Source organism: Rhinolophus sinicus, chromosome 2 (assembly GCF_057876585.1).
Source record: "Rhinolophus sinicus isolate RSI-liver-muscle chromosome 2, RSI-T2T, whole genome shotgun sequence".
NCBI lineage: Eukaryota > Metazoa > Chordata > Mammalia > Chiroptera > Rhinolophidae > Rhinolophus > Rhinolophus sinicus.
In genome coordinates, this window is record NC_142502.1 from 144,008,404 (window position 1) to 144,015,617 (window position 7,214).

The following is a 7,214-nucleotide window of genomic DNA, read 5'->3' on the forward strand; positions in this document are numbered from 1 at the left end:
TTCATTCGGCTCTGTGCTCCCCCCATTTAATAGTTACGCTGCCTGTGTGGACCCTCTGTAAGTGTTATCTGACGGAAAGGGGTTCAGGCCCGAAAATTCAGAAAGAGCTCGTGGTGGGCACTACTGTTCTCACAGTGTGTCAGAGTAATCTCTACCACCTCGCCCCCACCTCGGAGCAGGAATCCCTTGCAGGCAACAAAATGTATATGCTTCATTTATGTCTATATCCTCTACCTCTGAGTTTCTCAAGCTCAGCGCAACTGACTTTTGGAGCCAATTCTTTGTTAGGAGGGGCTGTCCTGTGTGTTATAGGATATTTAGCAGTATCCTTGGCCTCTATCCACTAGATGCCAGTTGTGACACCCCATTGTAGTCACCATAAATGTCACCAGGCGTCGCCAAATGTCCCTGGGGCGGCAGGAGAATCCCCTTCAGCTGAGCACCACTGATCTACATATAACTTGTTCCAAGAACATAACAGGTGCTCCATACACGCTTAGCGAACTGAGAAGGAAAAAGAGAAGAGACTGGAAGAGAGGTTGGCCAGGAAATGAATGGGCAAAGCAGAGACTGAATCCAAGAGTCTTCAGGACAAAGGAGCCCTAAATCCAGGTCTAGGTCAATCAGATCAGCATTTGGGGCGTCAGGCTCCTCAGCTGTAAAATGAGAAGGTTGCACTGGAATCATAATGCTCACTTACAGTTGACAACACTAAGGAGTTCGCACAAAGCCTGAAGCATAGTAGATGCTCAATAAATATTTAATGGTAGCCTTTACTGGGTGCTTATTGTGTTCCAGGCTTTGGGCTAAGTCGTTTACATGCATGTGTCATTTAACAGTCATAGTAGCTCCCTGACGTAGGTACTAAAATGTTTCAGTCAATTTTCCAGATGAGGCTAACAAGGCCCAGAGAGGTACAGGTACAGAGTAATTGTGTCTGGTGATGAGATTAGTACTGAGATGGACCTAATTTTGGAGCCTGCACTCCTAACCGCCATACATACCACAACACGTAATAACCCAGAATAGGCTGGTAGAAAAAAGATCTTAGAACAAATGAGAACTTAAGCCCTGGAAGTATTCATCAAGGAAGCCAAGAATCTTGATGGTGTCCATGAGTAACCTGAGAGACCTTGTTGCCCAGTCCCCAGAGAATGTTGGACTATCATTTGGGACACTCCTAAGGAGTCTCGGGGTCATAAACACAATGGCTACAGGAATTAAGAGACTGAATGGGACCAGGTGGCTGGCGAAACACCAGAGGAGGCTTTTCTCTTCTGGCAAAGTACAGATCCTGCTCACACCTAGTCAATTTGTGCTGTGCAAGAATGTGGACCCAAGGCTGTCAGACATTTGCTCTTTCTTGAGAGAAACAAAAATCCTAAAATTCTTAAGTTAATTTTTGTAATGCTGGTAATTGGTTCAATATTTAAGGAGGAATAAAAATGGGAATGCCAAAGAAAACACCTGAGCTAATCAGTGAGCTCCCAGACTTCCAGCTTGCGGCCTCTAATCTGGCTCTTGCTTTCATACCTCCTGTGACTTGGAGATCACATCTTCAGCAGTCAGCTCATTCATGTTTGAACAACAGTGAAAAAGACCAAATCTGCCCTCCCATCCCTTCTCCTTCTGTCCTCACCACAGATGAGATGCAGAATCACACAGAGGTCCGTCAGTATGTGCTCCCTCAATGAATATGTCTTTAGCTAGGGCTCAGATGCACAATACGAAGCCCCTGCCACTGAGGTCACGCTCCCGTGTTCTCCCACCTGCCAGCATGCCACCTCCGTGGGCACAACACAGCTCCCCATCCACAGGCTAGCAGTGACTGAACAACATGGAGCGTTCACGCTTCGCTGCGAATGCCAAATTCTACCAGACTGGCCTCACATCACACTGACCCTCGGGGTGGGGTGGGTTCCTTTGTTTCTGGTAGTGACACCTCACTCTGATCAGGGCTACATGTGCACTTGGTTCCTTAACTCCTCATACCCCACATGAACCTACCAATACGGCTCAGCAGTCCTACCTCCCAGAGAGCTCCCAACTCAGAGGGTTCGTTCCAACTTCACTGCTGTCACCCTGCAGCAGGGCATCATCACCTCTTGCCCAAAATGCTAGCATCACTGCACCCATTCTTACTCTCCTTCTGAACAGAATAATCCTATAGAAACTTACATTCAATCATGACACTCACCTGCTTTATACCAGCCAATGACTTCACCTTGCCCTTAAAACAAAAAGCCAACTCCTCACCACAGCCGAGGTCCCCACATTATTTGGGTCTTGCCTCACCTCACCAACTCAGCCCCTACCACACTGGCCTTATTGCTGCTTCTCAAATATGCCCAACTTTTTCCCTCCTTGGAGCCTTTGTACTTGGTGCTTCCTATGACTGTCAGGCTCTGACCATTTTCCTATGTATAGCTCCTCCTGGTAACTCAGGTCTCAGCTAAAATGACACCTCTCCAATGAGACCTTCCCCAACCTCACAATGTACGTTACTGCCCTTCCCCCCAACCATTATTACATCACTCTCCTATTTGCATCACAGCACGTCACACTATGTAAAAACATCTTGTTTATTTGATTAGTTTTTGTGATTTGTCTTCCTTCTGTTGACATGTAAGCTCTAAAAGAATGGCGCCTGGTACATAAAAGGTGCTCAATAATTACAGGTTGAAAAAGTGGGCAGAAACCTTGTCTGTTGTATTCAATGACGTATGCCCAGTGTCTACTGCCCAATAGAAACATCACGTGAGCCACATATACAATTTTAAATTTCCGAGTAGCCACATTAAAAAGCTAAAGAGAAATCAGTTAAATTGATTTAGATAATTATTTTAGCAACTATATACTCAAAATATTAACATTTCAACATGTAATTAATATCAAAAATTAATGATAGCTTACATTCTTTTCTTTATATCAAATCTTTCACGTGAAGCATGTATTTTATATTTACAGCACATCTCAATTCCCACTCGCCACATTTCAAATGCTCAATAGCCACATGTGGCTTGTGGCTTTCTTAATGGAGAGCACACTTCTAGGAAAGGAGCACACAGAAAGTGGTCAATAAGTACTGGCTGAATGAATGAGCGAACTAAACCTCTGAGTCAAGAACTTCTGTTAAGCCACCCCCCCCTCCACACTCCATACTTATAACATTTGTTGGTTAGTTGAGTGGTTGGTTGGATGGTTGATTTTAGTCATCTAAATGCAGGACTTTTCTTTTAAGGTGTGATTTTTTTTTTTTTTTTTTAACATTCAACTCTCGATCTAGCCTTCCAACATCATTGATGTTTTAGAGTCTATCATCTTACATATTTACTAATACTCCTACTTTTATGTCATACTCAAATATGGTGACAATATACCATATATATATATTAAGAAAAGCTTGGGCAGGCCTGATATAAGGTGGATTTCTACAGGATGCCTCTAGAGCCTTCAGACATTGCATTGATCCATTAGCCATCCATCTTTCCAGTTCCTCCACCCTCTATACATCTAAATGAACAACCCTGTACTGCCATTTCTCCAATTTTCTCACCAGAATATCATTTATAGCTTAGGAATCAAGCAACGCCTCAAGAAGCTTTTGGCTTAATTTAGTACCTAACATTACTCTCATTTGCTTGTTCTGTTCTGCAAGTATATTATCATCTCTATGTAACTCAATAGATTCTCAAAAAAAAAAAAACTAGCAGTGTATGTAACTAACTAATAATACAAATCGATAGCATTTGTGGATTTAACAGTTTTAATTTCAACTATTCCCTGTCAATTTTTGTGGTAATTCTTCGAAACGTGAGCACTAAAAGAACAGTGGGTGAAACTATTCAGCTGATGAGGAAACCTAGCTGATGCCCTCCCATCCCCATTTCAATTTATGCAGAGATTTTGTAGTTTTCAACTACAGTTTTAACTATAATTTTAAACAACAAATTTGTGTATAGTGAAAAATGATCTCAAAAAGGAACCAAGGACACTGTTGATAATTAAAAGTAAAAAAATATTATTAAATGAGTAGCTTTCACCAAAAACAAGCAAGTAAACTAAGAACACTAATAAGCAAAGTATTAAGTTCAGTAATGAGTCAGAGTTATGTTACAGAACATTTACTGTGTGCCAGGCACTGTGTACTCTTTCATTCAATCCTCTATAAAACCTTTAATTTTTCAATTATAGTTGACATTCAATATTATATTAGTTTCAGGTGTACAGCATAGTGGTTAGACATTTAGATAATTTACAAAGTGATCCCCCAATAAGTCCTGCACCCACCTGACACTATATATAGTTATTACATTATTGACTATATTCTCTAAGCTGTACTTTACATCCCCATGACTATTTTGTAACTGCCAATTTGTACTTCTTAATCCCTTCACCTTTTTCACCCAGCAAATACCCTTCCCATCTGGCAACCATCAGTTTGTTCTCTGTATCTATGAGTTTATTTCTGTTTTGTTCGTTCATTTATTTTGTTTTATAGATTTCACATATAAGTGAAATCATATGGTACCATATTTCCTTGAAAATAAGACCAGGTCTTACATTAATTGTTGATCCAAAAGACACATTATGGTGCATTTTCAGGGGATGTCTTGTTTTTTCATGTACAACAATCTTCATTTATTCAAATACAGTCATGTCATCTTCTTCTGGAACATTGTCATAACATACTAAATGCGTCCGTCTGGCTGACGATCTTAACTGGGGCTTATTTTCGGGAAACACAGTATTTGTCTGTCTCAGTTATTTCACTTAGCATAATATCCCTAGGTCCATCCATGTTGTCGCAAATGGCAAGATTTCATTCTTTTTATGGCCAAGTAGTATTCCATTGTATATATGTACCACTTCTTTATACATTTGTCTTTGGATTGGAGCATTAAATCCATTTACATATAAAGTAATTATTGACAGGTACAGTTATTGCCATTTTAGTGTTTTATGATTGTTTTTGTAGTTCTTCTTTGTTCCTTTCTTATTCCCTTGCTTTCTCTTCTCTATGTTGATGGCTTTCTGTAGTGTTGTATTTGGATTCCTTTCTCTTTGTTTCTTGTATCTCTTACAGATTTTTGGTTTGTGGTTACAATGCATTTCACATTTATCAGTCTAAATTGATGGCTGCTTAAGTTCAAACACTTTCTAAAATCAATATAATTTTTACTCACATCCTCCATGTTTGCTTGTTTGTTTATTGTTTTTTACTTTTGTGTGTGTATCCCTTCATTTACTGTTAAAATTATGCATGATCTTCCTACTTTGCCTTTTAACCACTGTACTATCTTTACTGTTGGTTGATCCACTGCTTTTATTATGTGTTTACCTTTGTGCGAACTTTTTTCCTTCATGAAATTTTCTTATTCATATTTTTTATTTTATTTTTCCTTCTCCTTCTCCTCTCCTTCTCCTTCAAGAAATCCCTTTGGCATTTCCTATAATATTGTTTTGATGGTGACAAACTCCTTTAGCTTTTTCTTGTCTGGGAAGTTCTTTTATCTCTCCTACAATTCTAAATGATAGCCTTATTGCATAGAGTAATCTTGGTTGTAGGTCCTCGCTTTACATCACTTTAAATATTTCATGCCAATCCCTTCTGCCTGCAAAGTTTCTGTTGAGAAATTAGCTAATAGTCTTATGGAGTTCCCTTATAGGTAACTAACTGCTTTTCTCTTCCTGCTTTTAAGATTCTCTTTGTCTTCAACCTGTGGCATTTTAAATATGATATGTCTTGGTGTGGACCTCTTTGGGTTTATCTTGTTTGGGACTCTTTGCACTTCCTGGACTTGTAATGTCTATTTCCTTCACCAGGTTAGGGAAGATTTTAGTCATTTCTTTAAATAGGTTCTCAATCCATTCCTTCTCCTTCTGGTACCCCTATGATGCAAATGTTGTTGCCCGTGATGTTGTCCCAAAGGCCCCTTAAACTGGCCTCATTTTTTTTTCTTTTTCTTTTGCTGTTCAGATTGGGTGTTTTCTGCTACCTTGTCTTCCAAATTGCTGATTCTATCCTTTGCTTCATCTAAACTGCTGTTGATTCTTTCTAGTGTATTCTTCATTTCACTTGTATTCTTTATTTCTGACTGGTTCTTTTTTTATGTTTTCTATGTCCTTTTTTATGTTCCTATCTTTTTGTTGAAGTTCTCACTGAGATCATCTATTCTTTCCTTAAGTTCATTGAGCATCCTTATAACCAGTGTTTTGAACTCTGCATCTGGTAGATTGCTTGCCTCCATTTTATTTAGTTATTTTTCTGGAGTTTTGTCCTGTTCTTTCTGTTTGGGACATGTTTGTCTCATTTTGACTGCCTCCCTGTATTTGTTTCTATGTATTGGGTAGATCTGCGACATCCCCTAGGCTTGGCAGGGTGGCCTTACATTGTAGGTGTCCTGTGGGGCCCAGTGGCCCAGTCTCCCCATTCATCTGATCAAGGGGCCCAGGGGTGTCCCTTGTGTGGTTGTGTGTGCTCTCCAATTTTAGTTACAATGTGCGTGTTGGTGGCATGCCAGTGAGGAACTGACCCGCAGGCTGACTGGCTGTCAGGAATGGCCTTCAGCAGACAAGCTGCTGTACTGGGGCTGACCCCATAGAGTGGGATTCACTTTTGCAGAGCTCTGCTGCCTACCAAGTCCACCCTTTGGGTGTGTCATTTGTGGCACTAATTGGGCAGTACGCTGGTGTGGTCTGAAGCCGACCACTAGGTGTGTTGGTTCTCAGACCTCTTGGCAGGTTCTGGTGCAGGCCAAGGTCAGCTGCTGCCTGTGTCCCGCCTGGCACCATGTGGTAGGAGTTACAAAGTGATCTGGTTGGTAGTTGCCTGTTTTGGGCTTGGAGGCACCTGGGAGTGATTATGCTGTGAACAAAGGCTAGCTGCCACTAGTACACCTTAAACTTACAAATTCACGGTATTATGTCAATTATACCTCAATAAAGTTTGAAAAAAAATTTAAAAAGCAAGTTTTCAAAAATGTATTTATACACCCATGTTTACAGCAGTATTATTAACTATAGTCGAAAGAAACCCAAGTGTCAGTCAACAGATAAGTGGATAAACAAAATACGGCAAATATACACATGGAATATTTTCAGCCTTAAAAAGGAAGAAAATTCTGACATGTTATAACATGAATGAAGTTTGAAGACATTATGCTAAGTGAAGTAAGCCAGTCACAAAAAGAAATTAAATGAGGATTGCCAAG